Source organism: Ranitomeya imitator, chromosome 4 (genome assembly GCF_032444005.1).
Source record: "Ranitomeya imitator isolate aRanImi1 chromosome 4, aRanImi1.pri, whole genome shotgun sequence".
In the NCBI taxonomy this organism is placed as follows: Eukaryota; Metazoa; Chordata; class Amphibia; order Anura; family Dendrobatidae; genus Ranitomeya; species Ranitomeya imitator.
Genome location: NC_091285.1, coordinates 2,920,122 through 2,941,063, shown reverse-complemented (window position 1 = coordinate 2,941,063; position 20,942 = coordinate 2,920,122). Strand labels below are relative to the sequence as shown.

The window sequence follows — 20,942 nt, the reverse complement described above, 5'->3', positions numbered from 1 at the left end:
GAACAGAGAGAAAGAGCTCAGAACAGAGAGTAAGAGACCAGAACAGAGAGTAAGAGCCCAGAACAGAGAGTAAGAGCCCAGAACAGAGAGTAAGGGCCCAGAACAGAGAGTAAGAGCCCAGAACAGAGAGAAAAAGCCAAGAACAGAGAGTAAGAGCCCAGAACAGAGAGAAAAAGCTCAGAACAGAGAGTAAGAGCCCAGAACAGAGAGAAAAAGCTCAGAACAGAGAGTAAGGGCCCAGAAAAGAGAGTAAGAGCCCAGAACAGAGAGTAAGAGCCCAGAACAGAGAGAAAGAGCCCAGAACAGAGAGTAAGGGCCCAAAACAGAGAGAAAGAGCCCAGAACAGAGAGAAAGAGCTCAGAACAGAGAGTAAGGGCCCAGAACAGAGAGAAAGAGCCCAGAACAGAGAGTAAGGGCCCAGAACAGAGAGAAAAAGCCAAGAACAGAGAGAAAGAGCCCAGAACAGAGAGAAAGAGCTCAGAACAGAGAGTAAGAGCTCAGAACAGAGAGAAAGAGCCCAGAACAGAAAGGAAGAGCTCAGAACAGAGAGTAAGAGCTCAGAACAGAGAGAAAAAACCAAGAACAGAGAGTAAGGGCCCAGAACAGAGAGTAAGGACCCACAACACAGAGAAAAAGCCAATAACACAGAAAAAGAGCCCAGAACAGAAAGTAAGAGCCCAGAACAGAGAGAAAAAGCCAAGAACAGAGAGAAAGAGCCCAGAACAGAGAGTAAGAGCTCAGAACAGAGAGTAAGAGCCCAGAATAGAGAGAAAGAGCACCGTATAGAAAGTAAGGGCTCAGAACAGAGAGAAAAAGCCAAGAACAGAGAGTAAGAGCTCAGCACAGAGAGTAAGAGCTCAGAACAGAGAGTAAAAGCCCAGAACAGAGAGTAAGAGCTCAGCACAGAGAGTAAGAGCCCAGAACAGAGAGTAAGGGCCCAGAACAGAGAGGAAGAGCTCAGAACAGAGAGAAAGAGCCAAGAACAGAGAGTAAGGGCCCAGAACAGAGAGAAAAAGCTCAGAACAGAGAGAAAGAGCTCAGAACAGAGAGAAAGAGCCCAGAACAGAAAGGAAGAGCTCAGAACAGAGAGTAAGAGCTCAGAACAGAGAGAAAAAGCCAAGAACAGAGAAAAAGAGCCCAGAACAGAAAGTAAGAGCCCAGAACAGAGAGAAAAAGCCAAGAACAGAGAGAAAGAGCTCAGAACAGAGAGTAAGAGCCCAGAATAGAGAGAAAGAGCCCAGTATACAGAGTAAAGGCCCAGAACAGAGAGTAAGAGCCCAGAACAGAGAGAAAGAGCTCAGAACAGAGAGAAAGAGCTCAGAACAGAGAGTAAGAGACCAGAACAGAGAGTAAGAGCCCAGAACAGAGAGTAAGAGCCCAGAACAGAGAGTAAGGGCCCAGAACAGAGAGTAAGAGCCCAGAACAGAGAGAAAAAGCCAAGAACAGAGAGTAAGAGCCCAGAACAGAGAGAAAAAGCTCAGAACAGAGAGTAAGAGCCCAGAACAGAGAGAAAAAGCTCAGAACAGAGAGTAAGGGCCCAGAAAAGAGAGTAAGAGCCCAGAACAGAGAGTAAGAGCCCAGAACAGAGAGAAAGAGCCCAGAACAGAGAGTAAGGGCCCAAAACAGAGAGAAAGAGCCCAGAACAGAGAGAAAGAGCCCAGAACAGAGAGTAAGGGCCCAGAACAGAGAGAAAGAGCCCAGAACATAGAGTAAGGGCCCAGAACAGAGAGAAAAAGCCAAGAACAGAGAGAAAGAGCCCAGAACAGAGAGAAAGAGCCCAGAACAGAGAGAAAGAGCCCAGAACAGAGAGGAAGAGCTCAGAACAGAGAGGAAGAGCTCAGAACAGAGAGAAAGAGCCAAGAACAGAGAGTAAGGGCCCAGAACAGAGAGAAAAAGCTCAGAACAGAGAGAAAGAGCTCAGAACAGAGAGAAAGAGCCCAGAACAGAAAGGAAGAGCTCAGAACAGAGAGTAAGAGCTCAGAACAGAGAGAAAGAGACCAGAACAGAAAGGAAGAGCTCAGAACAGAGAGTAAGAGCTCAGAACAGAGAGAAAAAGCCAAGAACAGAGAGTAAGGGCCCAGAACAGAGAGTAAGAGCCAAAACAGAGAGTAAGGGCCCAGAACAGAGAGAAAAAGCCAAGAACAGAGAAAAAGAGCCCAGAACAGAAAGTAAGAGCCCAGAACAGAGAGAAAAAGCCAAGAACAGAGAGAAAGAGCCCAGAACAGAGAGTAAGAGCCCAAAACAGAGAGTAAGGGCCCAGAACAGAGAGAAAAAGCCAAGAACAGAGAAAAAGAGCCCATAACAGAAAGGAAGAGCTCAGAAAAGAGAGTAAGGGCCCAGAACAGAGAGTAAAAGCCAAGAACAGAGAGAAAGAGCCCAGAACAGAGAGTAAGAGCCCAGAACAGAGAGTAAGAGCTCAGAACAGAGAGTAAGAGCCCAGAACAGAGAGTAAGAGCCCAGAACAGAGAGAAAAAGCCAAGAACAGAGAGTAAGAGCCCAGAACAGAGAGAAAGAGCTCAGAACAGAGAGTAAGAGACCAGAAGAGAGTAAGAGCCCAGAATAGAGAGTAAGAGCCCAGAACAGAGAGTAGGGGCCCAGAACAGAGAGTAAGAGCCCAGAACAGAGAGAAAGAGCTCAGAACAGAGAGAAAGAGCTCAGAACAGAGAGTAAGAGACCAGAACAGAGAGTAAGAGCCCATAACAGAGAGTAAGAGCCCAGAACAGAGAGTAAGGGCCCAGAACAGAGAGTAAGAGCCCAGAACAGAGAGAAAAAGCCAAGAACAGAGAGTAAGAGCCCAGAACAGAGAGAAAAAGCTCAGAACAGAGAGTAAGAGCCCAGAACAGAGAGAAAAAAGCTCAGAATAGAGAGTAAGAGCCCAGAACAGAGAGTGAGAGCCCAGAACAGAGAGAAAGAGCCCAGAACAGAGAGTAAGGGCCCAAAACAGAGAGAAAGAGCCCAGAACAGAGAGAAAGAGCCCAGAACAGAGAGTAAGGGCCCAGAACAGAGAGAAAGAGCCCAGAACAGAGAGTAAGAGCCCAGAACAGAGAGAAAGAGCTCAGAACAGAGAGGAAGAGCTCAGAACAGAGAGGAAGAGCTCAGAACAGAGAGAAAGAGCCAAGAACAGAGAGTAAGAGCCCAGAACAGAGAGGAAGAGCTCAGAACAGAGAGGAATAGCTCAGAACAGAGAGAAAGAGCCAAGAACAGAGAGTAAGGGCCCAGCATAGAGAGAAAAAGCCAAGAACAGAGAGAAAGAGCCCAGAACAGAGAGTAAGAGCCCAGAACAGAGAGTAAGAGCCCAGAACAGAGAGTAAGAGCCAAGAACAGAGAGAAAGAGCCCAGAACAGAGAGAAAGAGCCAAGAACAGAGAGAAAGAGCCCAGAACAGAGAGTAAGAGCCCAGAACAGAGAGTAAGAGCCCAGAACAGAGAGAAAGAGCCCAGAACAGAGAGAAAAAGCCAAGAACAGAGAGAAAGAGCCCAGAACAGAGAGCAAGAGCCCAGAACAGAGAGTAAGAGCCCAGAACAGAGAGAAAGAGCCCAGAACAGAGAGAAAGAGCCCAGAACAGAGAGTAAGAGCCCAGAACAGAGAGTAAGGGCCCAGCACAGAGAGAAAGGGCCCAGAACAGAGAGAAAGAGCCCAGAACAGAGAGTAAGAGCCCAGAACAGAGAGTAAGAGCCCAGAACAGAGAGTAAGAGCCCAGAACAGAGAGAAAAGGCCCAGAACAGAGAGTAAGGTCCCAGAACAGAGAGTAAAAGACAAGAACAGAGAGTAAGGGCCCAGAACAGAGAGAGAGAGCCCAGAACAGAGAGTAAGGGCCCAGAACAGAGAGTAAGAGCCCAGAACAGAGAGAGAGCCCAGAACAGAGAGTAAGAGCCCAGAACAGAGAGTAAGAGCCCAGAACAGAGAGTAAGAGCCCAGTATAGAGAGAGAGCCCAGAACAGAGAGTAAGAGCTCAGAACAGAGAGTAAGAGGCCAGAACAGAAAGAAAAAGCCCAGAACAGAGAGTAAGAGCCCAGAACAGAGAGAGCCCAGAACAGAGAGTAAGAGCCGAGAACAGGGAGTAAGAGCCCAGTATAGAGAGTAAGGGCCCAGAACAGAGAGAAAGAGCCCAGAACAGAGAGTAAGGGCTCAGAACAGAGAGTAAGAGCCCAGAACAGAGAGAAAGAGCCCAGAAAAGAGAGAAAGAGCCCAGAAAAGAGAGATAGGGCCCAGAACAGAGAGAAAGTGCCCAGAGTAGAGAGAAAGTGCCCAGAACAGAGAGAAAGGGCCCAGAACAGAGAGGAAGAGCTCAGAACAGAGAGTAAGAGCCCAGAACAGAGAGGAAGTGCCCAGAACAGAGAGAAAGGGCCCAGAACAGAGAAGAAGTGCCCAGAACAGAGAGAAAGAGCCCAGAACAGAGAGAAAGTGCCCAGAACAGAGAGAAAGTGCCCAGAACAGAGAGGAAGTGCCCAGAACAGAGAGAAAGAGCCCAGAACAGAGAGAAAGTGCCCAGAACAGAGAGAAAGAGCCCAGAACAGAGAGGAAGTGCCCAGAACAGAGAGAAAGGGCCCAGAACAGAGAGAAAGAGCTCAGAACAGAGAGTAAGAGCCCAGAACAGAGAGAAAGAGCCCAGAACAGAGAGTAAGAGCCCAGAACAGAGAGAAAGAGCCCAGAACAGAGAGAGAGCCCAGAACAGAGAGTAAGAGCCCAGAACAGAGAGAAAGGGCCCAGAACAGAGGGTAAGAGCCCAGAACAGAGAGTAAGGGCCCAGAACAGAGAGTAAGAGCTCAGAACAGAGAGAAAGAGCCCAGAACAGAGAGGAAGAACACAGAACAGAGAGTAAGAGCTCAGAACAGAGAGTAAGGGCCCAGAACAGAGAGTAAGGGCCCAGAACAGAGAGTAAGAGCCCAGAACAGAGAGAAAAAGCCAAGAACAGAGAGTAAGAGCCCAGAACAGAGAGAAAAAGCTCAGAACAGAGAGTAAGAGCCCAGAACAGAGAGAAAAAAGCTCAGAATAGAGAGTAAGAGCCCAGAACAGAGAGTGAGAGCCCAGAACAGAGAGAAAGAGCCCAGAACAGAGAGTAAGGGCCCAAAACAGAGAGAAAGAGCCCAGAACAGAGAGAAAGAGCCAAGAACAGAGAGTAAGGGCCCAGAACAGAGAGAAAGAGCTCAGAACAGAGAGTAAGAGCCCAGAACAGAGAGTAAGGGCCCAGAACAGAGAGAAAGAGCCCAGAACAGAGAGTAAGAGCCCAGAACAGAGAGAAAGAGCTCAGAACAGAGAGGAAGAGCTCAGAACAGAGAGGAAGAGCTCAGAACAGAGAGAAAGAGCCAAGAACAGAGAGTAAGAGCCCAGAACAGAGAGGAAGAGCTCAGAACAGAGAGGAATAGCTCAGAACAGAGAGAAAGAGCCAAGAACAGAGAGTAAGGGCCCAGCATAGAGAGAAAAAGCCAAGAACAGAGAGAAAGAGCCCAGAACAGAGAGTAAGAGCCCAGAACAGAGAGTAAGAGCCCAGAACAGAGAGTAAGAGCCAAGAACAGAGAGAAAGAGCCCAGAACAGAGAGAAAAAGCCAAGAACAGAGAGAAAGAGCCCAGAACAGAGAGTAAGAGCCCAGAACAGAGAGTAAGAGCCCAGAACAGAGAGAAAGAGCCCAGAACAGAGAGAAAAAGCCAAGAACAGAGAGAAAGAGCCCAGAACAGAGAGCAAGAGCCCAGAACAGAGAGTAAGAGCCCAGAACAGAGAGAAAGAGCCCAGAACAGAGAGAAAGAGCCCAGAACAGAGAGTAAGAGCCCAGAACAGAGAGTAAGGGCCCAGCACAGAGAGAAAGGGCCCAGAACAGAGAGAAAGAGCCCAGAACAGAGAGTAAGAGCCCAGAACAGAGAGTAAGAGCCCAGAACAGAGAGTAAGAGCCCAGAACAGAGAGAAAAGGCCCAGAACAGAGAGTAAGGTCCCAGAACAGAGAGTAAAAGACAAGAACAGAGAGTAAGGGCCCAGAACAGAGAGAGAGAGCCCAGAACAGAGAGTAAGGGCCCAGAACAGAGAGTAAGAGCCCAGAACAGAGAGAGAGCCCAGAACAGAGAGTAAGAGCCCAGAACAGAGAGTAAGAGCCCAGAACAGAGAGTAAGAGCCCAGTATAGAGAGAGAGCCCAGAACAGAGAGTAAGAGCTCAGAACAGAGAGTAAGAGGCCAGAACAGAAAGAAAAAGCCCAGAACAGAGAGTAAGAGCCCAGAACAGAGAGAGCCCAGAACAGAGAGTAAGAGCCGAGAACAGGGAGTAAGAGCCCAGTATAGAGAGTAAGGGCCCAGGACAGAGAGAAAGAGCCCAGAACAGAGAGTAAGGGCTCAGAACAGAGAGTAAGAGCCCAGAACAGAGAGAAAGAGCCCAGAAAAGAGAGAAAGAGCCCAGAAAAGAGAGATAGGGCCCAGAACAGAGAGAAAGTGCCCAGAGTAGAGAGAAAGTGCCCAGAACAGAGAGAAAGGGCCCAGAACAGAGAGGAAGAGCTCAGAACAGAGAGTAAGAGCCCAGAACAGAGAGGAAGTGCCCAGAACAGAGAGAAAGGGCCCAGAACAGAGAAGAAGTGCCCAGAACAGAGAGAAAGAGCCCAGAACAGAGAGAAAGTGCCCAGAACAGAGAGAAAGTGCCCAGAACAGAGAGAAAGAGCCCAGAACAGAGAGAAAGTGCCCAGAACAGAGAGAAAGAGCCCAGAACAGAGAGGAAGTGCCCAGAACAGAGAGAAAGGGCCCAGAACAGAGAGAAAGAGCTCAGAACAGAGAGTAAGAGCCCAGAACAGAGAGAAAGAGCCCAGAACAGAGAGTAAGAGCCCAGAACAGAGAGAAAGAGCCCAGAACAGAGAGAGAGCCCAGAACAGAGAGAAAGGGCCCAGAACAGAGGGTAAGAGCCCAGAACAGAGAGTAAGGGCCCAGAACAGAGAGTAAGAGCTCAGAACAGAGAGAAAGAGCCCAGAACAGAGAGGAAGAACACAGAACAGAGAGTAAGAGCTCAGAACAGAGAGTAAGGGCCCAGAACAGAGAGTAAGAGCTCAGAACAGAGAGAAAGAGCCCAGAATAGAGAGAAAGAACACAGAACAGAGAGTAAGGGCCCAGCACAGAGAGTAAGGGCCCAGAACAGAGAGAAAAAGCAAAGAACAGAGAGAAAGTGGCCAGAACAGAGAGTAAGAGCCCAGAACAGAGAGAAAGTGTCCAGAACAGAGAGTAAGAGCCCAGTATAGAGAGTAAGAGCCCAGTATAGAGAGTAAGAGCCCAGTATAGAGAGTAAGGGCTCAGAACAGAGAGAAAGTGCCCAGAACAGAGAAAAAGAGCAAAGCACAGAGAGATCACAGAAAACAGAGAGAAGGTGCACAGAACAGAGAAAGAACAGCAGAGCACATAAAGAAAGAGCAAAGAGAGAATGAGCCCAGCACAGAGAGAACCAAAAGAGGAGCAGAGAACAGAGAAAGAGCACAGCACAGAACATCACAGAACAGCACAGAACATCACAGAACAGCACAGAACATCACAGCACAGAACATCACAGCACAGAACATCACAGCACAGCACAGAACATCACAGCACAGAACAGCACAGAACATCACAGCACAGCACAGAACATCACAGCACAGAACAGCACAGCACAGAACATCACAGCACAGCACAGAACATCACAGCACAGAACATCACAGCACAGAACATCACAGCACAGAACATCACAGCACAGAACATCACAGCACAGAACAGCACAGAACATCACAGATCAGCACAGAACATCACAGCACAGAACAGCACAGCATAGAACAGCACAGCACAGCACATCACAGCACAGAACATCACAGCACAGAACATCACAGCACAGAACATCACAGCACAGCACAGAACATCACAGCACAGAACATCACAGCACAGAACATCACAGCACAGAACATCACAGCACAGCACAGAACATCACAGCACAGAACATCACAGCACAGCACAGAACATCACAGCACAGAACATCACAGCACAGAACATCACAGCACAGAACATCACAGCACAGAACATCACAGCACAGAACAGCACAGAACATCACAGATCAGCACAGAACATCACAGCACAGAACAGCACAGCATAGAACAGCACAGCACAGAACATCACAGCATAGAACAGCACAGATCAGCACAGAACAGCACAGCACAGAACATCACAGCACAGAACAGCACAGATCAGCACAGAACAGCACAGCACAGAACATCACAGCACAGCACAGAACATCACAGCACAGAACATCACAGAACAGCACAGAACATCACAGCACAGAACATCACAGAACAGCACAGAACAGCACATCACAGCACAGAACAGCACAGAACATCACAGAACATCACAGCATAGAACAGCACAGAACATCACAGCACAGAACAGCACAGAACATCACAGCATAGAACAGCACAGAACATCACAGCACAGAACATCACAGAACATCACAGCATAGAACAGCACAGAACATCACAGCACAGAACAGCACAGAACATCACAGCATAGAACAGCACAGAACATCACAGCACAGAACATCACAGCACAGAACATCACAGCATAGAACAGCACAGAACAGCACAGCACATCACAGAACGTCACAGCACATCACAGAACGTCACAGCACAGAACATCACAGAACAGCACAGCACATCACAGCACAGAACAGCACAGAACATCACAGAACATCACAGCATAGAACAGCACAGAACATCACAGCACAGAACATCACAGCATAGAACAGCACAGAACATCACAGAACATCACAGCATAGAACAGCACAGAACATCACAGCACAGAACAGCACAGAACATCACAGCATAGAACAGCACAGAACATCACAGAACAGCACAGAACATCACAGCACAGAACAGCACAGAACATCACAGCATAGAACAGCACAGAACATCACAGCACAGAACATCACAGCACAGAACAGCACAGAACAGCACAGCACAGAACAGAACAGCACAGAACAGCACAGAACATTACAGCACAGAACAGCACGGCACAGAACATCACAGCACAGAACAGCACAGAACAGCACAGAACATCACAGAACAGCACATCACAGCACAGAACAGCACAGAACATCACAGAACATCACAGCATAGAACAGCACAGAACATCACAGCACAGAACATCACAGCATAGAACAGCACAGAACATCACAGCACAGAACAGCACAGAACATCACAGCATAGAACAGCACAGAACATCACAGCACAGAACAGCACAGAACAGCACAGAACATCACAGCACAGAACAGCACAGAACATCACAGCATAGAACAGCACAGAACATCACAGCACAGAACATCACATCACAGCACAGAACAGCACAGAACAGCACAGAACAGCACAGCACAGAACAGAACAGCACAGAACAGCACAGAACATTACAGCACAGAATAGCACGGCACAGAACATCACAGCACAGAACAGCACAGAACATCATAGAACAGCACAGAACAGCACATCACAGAACATCACAGCACAGAACAGCACAGAAAATCACAGCACAGAACATCACAGCACAGAACAGCACAGCACAGAACAACACAGAACAGAACATCACAGCACAGAACATCACAGCACAGAACATCACAGAACAGCACAGCACATAACAGAACATCACAGCACAGAGCATCACAGCACAGAACAGCACAGCACAGAACAGCACAGAACATCACAGCACAGAACAGAAGATCATAGCACAGAACAGCACAGAGCATCACAGCACAGAACAGCAGAGCACAGAACAGCAGAGCACAGAACATCACAGAACATCACAGCACAGAACATCACAGCACAGAACAGAACATCACGTCACAGAACATCACAGCACAGAACATCACAGCACAGCACAGAACAGCACAGAACATCACAGCACAGAACATCACAGCACAGAACAGAACATCACGTCACAGAACATCACAGCACAGAACATCACAGCACAGAACATCACAGCACAGAACAGCACAGCACAGAACAGCACAGCACAGAACAGCAGAGCACAGAACAGCAGAGTACATCTCATAAATGGAGGGCATCACTGAAAATCAATGGGGTCTTCTCATGGGATCAGTCACAATGTGTGGAGGCTTCTCATCCATGGAGGGGGTTACTTGCAGCATGATGGCTCAGTGGTCAGCACTGTGCTATATATAAGGCAGAACAGTGGCTCAGTGGTTAGCACTGTACAATATATAGGGCAGTATGGTGGCTCAGTGATTAGCACTGTACTATATATAAGTCAGAATGGTGGCTCAGTGGTTAGCACTGTTGCTTTTCAGCACTGTGGTCACAGGTTCAAATCCCACCAAGGACAACATCTGCAAGGAGTTTGTATGTTCTCCCCGTGGGTTTCCTTGGGGTCACAGACATCCAAAAAGCATTAAGGAGCTTCAAATCCAAGACTACAAGAGCTGCGGCTCCAACAGAGAAAACTAACAGTGACCTGAAACAATGGCCGACAGTGTGGGACAGCGATCAGATAGAGCCGAGGCAGATACAGCGATCAGATAGAGCCGAGGCAGATACAGCGATCAGATAGAGCCGAGGCAGATACAGCGATCAGATAGAGCCGAGGCAGATACAGCGATCAGATAGAGCCGAGGCAGATACAGCGATCAGATAGAGCCGAGGCAGATACAGCGATCAGATAGAGCCGAGGCAGATACAGCGATCAGATAGAGCCGAGGTAGATACAGCGATCAGATAGAGCCGAGGTAGATACAGCGATCAGATAGAGCCGAGGTAGATACAGCGATCAGATAGAGGGGAGGCAGATACAGCGATCAGATAGAGGGGAGGCAGATACAGCGATCAGATAGAGCCGAGGCAGATACAGCGATCAGATAGAGCCGAGGCAGATACAGCGATCAGATAGAGCCGAGGCAGATACAGCGATCAGATAGAGCCGAGGCAGATACAGCGATCAGATAGAGCCGAGGCAGATACAGCGATCAGATAGAGCCGAGGCAGATACAGCGATCAGATAGAGCCGAGGTAGATACAGCGATCAGATAGAGCCGAGGTATATACAGCGATCAGATAGAGCCGAGGTAGATACAGCGATCAGATAGAGCCGAGGCAGTTACAGCGATCAGATAGAGCCGAGGCAGATACAGCGATCAGATAGAGCCGAGGCAGATACAGCGATCAGATAGAGCCGAGGCAGATACAGCGATCAGATAGAGCCGAGGCAGATACAGCGATCAGATAGAGCCGAGGTAGATACAGCGATCAGATAGAGCCGAGGTATATACAGCGATCAGATAGAGCCGAGGTAGATACAGCGATCAGATAGAGCCGAGGCAGATACAGCGATCAGATAGAGCCGAGGCAGATACAGCGATCAGATAGAGCCGAGGTAGATACAGCGATCAGATAGAGCCGAGGTATATACAGCGATCAGATAGAGCCGAGGTAGATACAGCGATCAGATAGAGCCGAGGCAGATACAGCGATCAGATAGAGCCGAGGTAGATACAGCGATCAGATAGAGCCGAGGCAGATACAGAGATCAGATAGAGCCGAGGCAGATACAGCGATCAGATAGAGCCGAGGTATAAACAGCGATCAGATAGAGCCGAGGCAGATACAGCGATCAGATAGAGCCGAGGCAGATACAGCGATCAGATAGAGCCGAGGCAGATACAGCGATCAGATAGAGCTGAGGTAGATACAGCGATCAGATAGAGCCGAGGTAGATACAGCGATCAGATAGAGCCGAGGCAGATACAGCGATCAGATAGAGCCGAGGTAGATACAGCGATCAGATAGAGCCGAGGCAGTTACAGCGATCAGATAGAGCCGAGGTAGATACAGCGATCAGATAGAGCCGAGGCAGATACAGCGATCAGATAGAGCCGAGGCAGATACAGCGATCAGATAGAGCCGAGGTAGATACAGCGATCAGATAGAGCCGAGGCAGATACAGCGATCAGACAGAGCAGAGGTATATACAGCGATCAGATAAAGCCGAGGCAGTTACAGCGATCAGATAGAGCCGAGGCAGATACAGCGATCAGATAGAGCAGAGGCAGATACAGCGATCAGATAGAGCCGAGGCAGATACAGCGATCAGATAGAGCCGAGGTACATACAGCGATCAGATAGAGCCGAGGTATATACAGCGATCAGATAGAGCCGAGGCAGATACAGCGATCAGATAGAGCCGAGGCAGATACAGCGATCAGATAGAGGGGAGGCAGATACAGAGATCAGATAGAGCCGAGGCAGATACAGCGATCAGATAGAGCCGAGGCAGATACAGCGATCAGACAGAGCCGAGTCAGATACAGCGATCAGATAGAGCCGAGGTAGATACAGCGATCAGATAGAGCCGAGGCAGATACAGCGATCAGATAGAGGGGAGGCAGATACAGAGATCAGATAGAGCCGAGGTAGATACAGCGATCAGATAGAGCCGAGGCAGATACAGCGATCAGATAGAGCCGAGGTATATACAGCGATCAGATAGAGCCGAGGCAGATACAGAGATCAGATAGAGCCGAGGCAGATACAGCGATCAGATAGAGCCGAGGTATATACAGCGATCAGATAGAGCCGAGGCAGATACAGAGATCAGATAGAGCCGAGGCAGATACAGCGATCAGATAGAGCCGAGGTAGATACAGCGATCAGATAGAGCCGAGGCAGATACAGCGATCAGATAGAGCCGAGGCAGATACAGCGATCAGATAGAGCCGAGGCAGATACAGCGATCAGATAAAGCCGAGGCAGATACAGCGATCAGATAGAGCCGAGGCAGATACAGCGATCAGACAGAGCCGAGTCAGATACAGCGATCAGATAAAGCCGAGGCAGATACAGCGATCAGATAGAGCCGAGGCAGATACAGCGATCAGACAGAGCCGAGTCAGATACAGCGATCAGATAAAGCCGAAGCAGATACAGCGATCAGATAGAGCCGAGGCAGATACAGCGATCAGATAGAGCCGAGGTATATACAGCGATCAGATAGAGCCGAGGTATATACAGCGATCAGATAAAGCCGAGGCAGATACAGCGATCAGATAAAGCCGAGGCACATACAGCGATCAGATAGAGCCGAGGCAGATACAGAGATCAGATAGAGCCGAGGTATATACAGCGATCAGATAGAGCCGAGGTATATACAGCGATCAGATAGAGCCGAGGTATATACAGCGATCAGATAAAGCCAAAGCAGATACAGCGATCAGATAGAGGGGAGGCAGAAACAGCGATCAGATAGAGCCGAGGTATATACAGCGATCAGATAGAGCCGAGGCAGATACAGCGATCAGATAGAGGGGAGGCAGATACAGCGATCAGATAGAGCCGAGGTAGATACAGCGATCAGATAGAGCCGAGGCAGAAACAGCGATCAGATAGAGGGGAGGCAGATACAGGGATCAGATAGAGGGGAGGCAGATACAGCGATCAGATAGAGCCGAGGCAGATACAGAGATCAGATAGAGCCGAGGCAGATACAGGGATCAGATAGAGGGGAGGCAGATACAGCGATCAGATAGAGCCGAGGCAGATACAGCGATCAGATAGAGCCGAGGCAGATACAGCGATCAGACAGAGCCGAGGCAGATACAGAGATCAGATAGAGCCGAGGCAGATACAGCGATCAGATAGAGCCGAGGTAGATACAGCGATCAGATAGAGGGGAGGCAGATACAGCGATCAGATAGAGCAGAGGCAGATACATCGATCAGACAGAGCAGAGGTATATACAGCGATCAGATAAAGCCGAGGCAGTTACAGCGATCAGATAGAGCCGAGGCAGATACAGCGATCAGATAGAGCAGAGGCAGATACAGCGATCAGATAGAGCCGAGGCAGATACAGCGATCAGATAGAGCCGAGGTACATACAGCGATCAGATAGAGCCGAGGTATATACAGCGATCAGATAGAGCCGAGGCAGATACAGCGATCAGATAGAGCCGAGGCAGATACAGCGATCAGATAGAGGGGAGGCAGATACAGAGATCAGATAGAGCCGAGGCAGATACAGCGATCAGATAGAGCCGAGGCAGATACAGCGATCAGACAGAGCCGAGTCAGATACAGCGATCAGATAGAGCCGAGGTAGATACAGCGATCAGATAGAGCCGAGGCAGATACAGCGATCAGATAGAGGGGAGGCAGATACAGAGATCAGATAGAGCCGAGGTAGATACAGCGATCAGATAGAGCCGAGGCAGATACAGCGATCAGATAGAGCCGAGGTATATACAGCGATCAGATAGAGCCGAGGCAGATACAGAGATCAGATAGAGCCGAGGCAGATACAGCGATCAGATAGAGCCGAGGTATATACAGCGATCAGATAGAGCCGAGGCAGATACAGAGATCAGATAGAGCCGAGGCAGATACAGCGATCAGATAGAGCCGAGGTAGATACAGCGATCAGATAGAGCCGAGGCAGATACAGCGATCAGATAGAGCCGAGGCAGATACAGCGATCAGATAAAGCCGAGGTAGATACAGCGATCAGATAGAGCCGAGGCAGATACAGCGATCAGATAGAGCCGAGGCAGATACAGCGATCAGATAGAGCCGAGGTAGATACAGCGATCAGATAGAGCCGAGGTATATACAGCGATCAGATAGAGCCGAGGTAGATACAGCGATCAGATAGAGCCGAGGCAGATACAGCGATCAGATAGAGCCGAGGTAGATACAGCGATCAGATAGAGCCGAGGCAGATACAGAGATCAGATAGAGCCGAGGCAGATACAGCGATCAGATAGAGCCGAGGTATAAACAGCGATCAGATAGAGCCGAGGCAGATACAGCGATCAGATAGAGCCGAGGCAGATACAGCGATCAGATAGAGCCGAGGCAGATACAGCGATCAGATAGAGCTGAGGTAGATACAGCGATCAGATAGAGCCGAGGTAGATACAGCGATCAGATAGAGCCGAGGCAGATACAGCGATCAGATAGAGCCGAGGTAGATACAGCGATCAGATAGAGCCGAGGCAGTTACAGCGATCAGATAGAGCCGAGGTAGATACAGCGATCAGATAGAGCCGAGGCAGATACAGCGATCAGATAGAGCCGAGGCAGATACAGCGATCAGATAGAGCCGAGGTAGATACAGCGATCAGATAGAGCCGAGGCAGATACAGCGATCAGACAGAGCAGAGGTATATACAGCGATCAGATAAAGCCGAGGCAGTTACAGCGATCAGATAGAGCCGAGGCAGATACAGCGATCAGATAGAGCAGAGGCAGATACAGCGATCAGATAGAGCCGAGGCAGATACAGCGATCAGATAGAGCCGAGGTACATACAGCGATCAGATAGAGCCGAGGTATATACAGCGATCAGATAGAGCCGAGGCAGATACAGCGATCAGATAGAGCCGAGGCAGATACAGCGATCAGATAGAGGGGAGGCAGATACAGAGATCAGATAGAGCCGAGGCAGATACAGCGATCAGATAGAGCCGAGGCAGATACAGCGATCAGACAGAGCCGAGTCAGATACAGCGATCAGATAGAGCCGAGGTAGATACAGCGATCAGATAGAGCCGAGGCAGATACAGCGATCAGATAGAGGGGAGGCAGATACAGAGATCAGATAGAGCCGAGGTAGATACAGCGATCAGATAGAGCCGAGGCAGATACAGCGATCAGATAGAGCCGAGGTATATACAGCGATCAGATAGAGCCGAGGCAGATACAGAGATCAGATAGAGCCGAGGCAGATACAGCGATCAGATAGAGCCGAGGTATATACAGCGATCAGATAGAGCCGAGGCAGATACAGAGATCAGATAGAGCCGAGGCAGATACAGCGATCAGATAGAGCCGAGGTAGATACAGCGATCAGATAGAGCCGAGGCAGATACAGCGATCAGATAGAGCCGAGGCAGATACAGCGATCAGATAGAGCCGAGGCAGATACAGCGATCAGATAAAGCCGAGGCAGATACAGCGATCAGATAGAGCCGAGGCAGATACAGCGATCAGACAGAGCCGAGTCAGATACAGCGATCAGATAAAGCCGAGGCAGATACAGCGATCAGATAGAGCCGAGGCAGATACAGCGATCAGACAGAGCCGAGTCAGATACAGCGATCAGATAAAGCCGAAGCAGATACAGCGATCAGATAGAGCCGAGGCAGATACAGCGATCAGATAGAGCCGAGGTATATACAGCGATCAGATAGAGCCGAGGTATATACAGCGATCAGATAAAGCCGAGGCAGATACAGCGATCAGATAAAGCCGAGGCACATACAGCGATCAGATAGAGCCGAGGCAGATACAGAGATCAGATAGAGCCGAGGTATATACAGCGATCAGATAGAGCCGAGGTATATACAGCGATCAGATAGAGCCGAGGTATATACAGCGATCAGATAGAGCCGAGGTATATACAGCGATCAGATAAAGCCAAAGCAGATACAGCGATCAGATAGAGGGGAGGCAGAAACAGCGATCAGATAGAGCCGAGGTATATACAGCGATCAGATAGAGCCGAGGCAGATACAGCGATCAGATAGAGGGGAGGCAGATACAGCGATCAGATAGAGCCGAGGTAGATACAGCGATCAGATAGAGCCGAGGCAGAAACAGCGATCAGATAGAGGGGAGGCAGATACAGGGATCAGATAGAGGGGAGGCAGATACAGCGATCAGATAGAGCCGAGGCAGATACAGAGATCAGATAGAGCCGAGGCAGATACAGGGATCAGATAGAGGGGAGGCAGATACAGCGATCAGATAGAGCCGAGGCAGATACAGCGATCAGATAGAGCCGAGGCAGATACAGCGATCAGACAGAGCCGAGGCAGATACAGAGATCAGATAGAGCCGAGGCAGATACAGCGATCAGATAGAGCCGAGGTAGATACAGCGATCAGATAGAGGGGAGGCAGATACAGCGATCAGATAGAGCAGAGGCAGATACATCGATCAGACAGAGCAGAGGCAGATACAGCGATCAGATAGAGCCGAGGCAGATACAGCGATCAGATAGAGCCGAGGTACATACAGCGATCAGATAGAGCCGAGGTATATACAGCGATCAGATAGAGCCGAGGCAGATACAGCGATCAGATAGAGCCGAGGCAGATACAGCGATCAGATAGAGCAGAGGCAGATACAGCGATCAGATAGAGCCGAGGCAGATACAGCGATCAGATAGAGCCGAGGCAGATACAGCGATCAGATAGAGCCGAGGTAGATACAGCGATCAGATAGAGCCGAGGCAGATACAGAGATCAGATAGAGCCGAGGCAGATACAGCGATCAGATAGAGCCGAGGTATATACAGCGATCAGATAGAGCCGAGGCAGATACAGCGATCAGATAGAGCCGAGGCAGATACAGCGATCAGATAGAGGGGAGGCAGATACAGCGATCAGATAGAGCCGAGGCAGATACAGCGATCAGATAGAGCCGAGGTAGATACAGCGATCAGATAGAGCCGAGGCAGATACAGAGATCAGATAGAGCCGAGGCAGATACAGCGATCAGATAGAGCCGAGGCAGATACAGCGATCAGACAGAGCCGAGTCAGATACAGCGATCAGATAGAGCCGAGGTAGATACAGCGATCAGATAGAGCCGAGGCAGATACAGCGATCAGATAGAGGGGAGGCAGATACAGAGATCAGATAGAGCCGAGGTAGATACAGCGATCAGATAGAGCCGAGGCAGATACAGCGATCAGATAGAGCCGAGGCAGATACAGCGATCAGATAGAGCCGAGGCAGATACAGCGATCAGATAGAGCAGAGGCAGATACAGCGATCAGATAGAGCCGAGGCAGATACAGCGATCAGATAGAGCCGAGGTACATACAGCGATCAGATAGAGCCGAGGTATATACAGCGATCAGATAGAGCCGAGGCAGATACAGCGATCAGATAGAGCCGAGGCAGATACAGCGATCAGATAGAGGGGAGGCAGATACAGAGATCAGATAGAGCCGAGGCAGATACAGCGATCAGATAGAGCCGAGGCAGATACAGCGATCAGACAGAGCCGAGTCAGATACAGCGATCAGATAGAGCCGAGGTAGATACAGCGATCAGATAGAGCCGAGGCAGATACAGCGATCAGATAGAGGGGAGGCAGATACAGAGATCAGATAGAGCCGAGGTAGATACAGCGATCAGATAGAGCCGAGGCAGATACAGCGATCAGATAGAGCCGAGGTATATACAGCGATCAGATAGAGCCGAGGCAGATACAGAGATCAGATAGAGCCGAGGCAGATACAGCGATCAGATAGAGCCGAGGTATATACAGCGATCAGATAGAGCCGAGGCAGATACAGAGATCAGATAGAGCCGAGGCAGATACAGCGATCAGATAGAGCCGAGGTAGATACAGCGATCAGATAGAGCCGAGGCAGATACAGCGATCAGATAGAGCCGAGGCAGATACAGCGATCAGATAAAGCCGAGGCAGATACAGCGATCAGATAGAGCCGAGGCAGATACAGCGATCAGACAGAGCCGAGGTATATACAGCGATCAGATAGAGCCGAGGCAGATACAGCGATCAGATAGAGCCGAGGTATATACAGCGATCAGATAGAGCCGAGGCAGATACAGAGATCAGATAGAGCCGAGGCAGATACAGCGATCAGATAGAGCCGAGGTATATACAGCGATCAGATAGAGCCGAGGCAGATACAGAGATCAGATAGAGCCGAGGCAGATACAGCGATCAGATAGAGCCGAGGTAGATACAGCGATCAGATAGAGCCGAGTCAGATACAGCGATCAGATAAAGCCGAGGCAGATACAGCGATCAGATAGAGCCGAGGCAGATACAGCGATCAGACAGAGCCGAGTCAGATACAGCGATCAGATAAAGCCGAGGCAGATACAGCGATCAGATAGAGCCGAGGCAGATACAGCGATCAGATAGAGCCGAGGTATATACAGCGATCAGATAGAGCCGAGGTATATACAGCGATCAGATAAAGCCGAGGCAGATACAGCGATCAGATAAAGCCGAGGCACATACAGCGATCAGATAGAGCCGAGGCAGATACAGAGATCAGATAGAGCCGAGGTATATACAGCGATCAGATAGAGCCGAGGTATATACAGCGATCAGATAGAGCCGAGGTATATACAGCGATCAGATAGAGCCGAGGTATATACAGCGATCAGATAAAGCCAAAGCAGATACAGCGATCAGATAGAGGGGAGGCAGATACAGCGATCAGATAGAGCCGAGGTATATACAGCGATCAGATAGAGCCGAGGCAGATACAGCGATCAGATAGAGGGGAGGCAGATACAGCGATCAGATAGAGCCGAGGTAGATACAGCGATCAGATAGAGCCGAGGCAGATACAGCGATCAGATAGAGGGGAGGCAGATACAGCGATCAGATAGAGCCGAGGTATATACAGCGATCAGATAGAGCCGAGGTATATACAGCGATCAGATAAAGCCGAGGCAGATACAGCGATCAGATAGAGCCGAGGCAGATACAGCGATCAGATAGAGCCGAGGCAGATACAGCGATCAGATAGAGCCGAGGCAGATACAGGGATCAGATAGAGGGGAGGCAGATACAGCGATCAGATAGAGCCGAGGCAGATACAGCAATCAGATAGAGCCGAGGTAGATACAGCGATCAGATAGAGCCGAGGCAGATACAGCGATCAGATAGAGCCGAGGTAGATACAGCGATCAGATAGAGCCGAGGCAGATACAGCGATCAGATAGAGCCGAGGTATATACAGCGATCAGATAGAGCCGAGGTATATACAGCGATCAGATAAAGCCGAGGCAGATACAGCGATCAGATAGAGCCGAGGCAGATACAGCGATCAGATAGAGCCGAGGCAGATACAGGGATCAGATAGAGGGGAGGCAGATACAGTGATCAGATAGAGCCGAGGCAGATACAGTGATCAGATAGAGCCGAGGCAGATACAGCGATCAGATAGAGCCGAGGCAGATACAGCGATCAGATAGAGCCGAGGCAGATACAGCGATCAGATAGAGCCGAGGCAGATACAGCGATCAGATAGAGCCGAGGCAGATACAGCGATCAGATAGAGCCGAGGCAGATACAGCGATCAGATAGAGCCGAGGCAGATACAGCGATCAGATAGAGCCGAGGCAGATACAGCGATCAGATAGAGGGGAGGCAGATACAGAGATCAGATAGAGGGGAGGCAGATACAGCGATCAGATAGAGGGGAGGCAGATACAGAGATCAGATAGAGCCGAGGCAGATACAGCGATCAGATAGAGCCGAGGCAGATACAGCGATCAGATAGAGGGGAGGCAGATACAGAGATCAGATAGAGCCGAGGCAGATACAGAGATCAGATAGAGCCGAGGCAGATACAGCGATCAGATAGAGGGGAGGCAGATACAGCGATCAGATAGAGCCGAGGCAGATACAGCGATCAGATAGAGGGGAGGCAGATACAGCGATCAGATAGAGCCGAGGCAGATACAGCGATCAGATAGAGCCGAGGTAGATACAGCGATCAGATAGAGCCGAGGTATATACAGCGATCAGATAGAGCCGAGGCAGATACAGCGATCAGATAGAGCCGAGGCAGATACAGAGATCAGATAGAGCCGAGGCAGATACAGAGATCAGATGGAGCCGAGGCAGATACAGCGATCAGATAGAGGGGAGGCAGATACAGGGATCAGATAGAGGGGAGGCAGATACAGCGATCAGATAGAGCCGAGGCAGATACAGAGATCAGATAGAGCCGAGGCAGATACAGGGATCAGATAGAGGGGAGGCAGATACAGCGATCAGATAGAGCCGAGGCAGATACAGGGATCAGATAGAGCCGAGGCAGATACAGGGATCAGATAGAGGGGAGGCAGATACAGCGATCAGATAGAGCCGAGGCAGATACAGCGATCAGATAGAGCCGAGGCAGATACAGCGATCAGACAGAGACGAGGTATATACAGGAGGCGGACACCACAAAACAAAGGTAAAC

The 20,942-nt window shown here is 49.7% G+C and overlaps 1 protein-coding gene across 2 annotated transcripts in view; it reads right to left on the bottom strand.

The window, feature by feature from the left end:
- Positions 1–20,942, bottom strand: part of PDE3A (phosphodiesterase 3A) — a 314,107-nt gene that overhangs the window by 21,141 nt on the left and 272,024 nt on the right. The gene's annotated exons all lie outside the window — the stretch shown is intronic.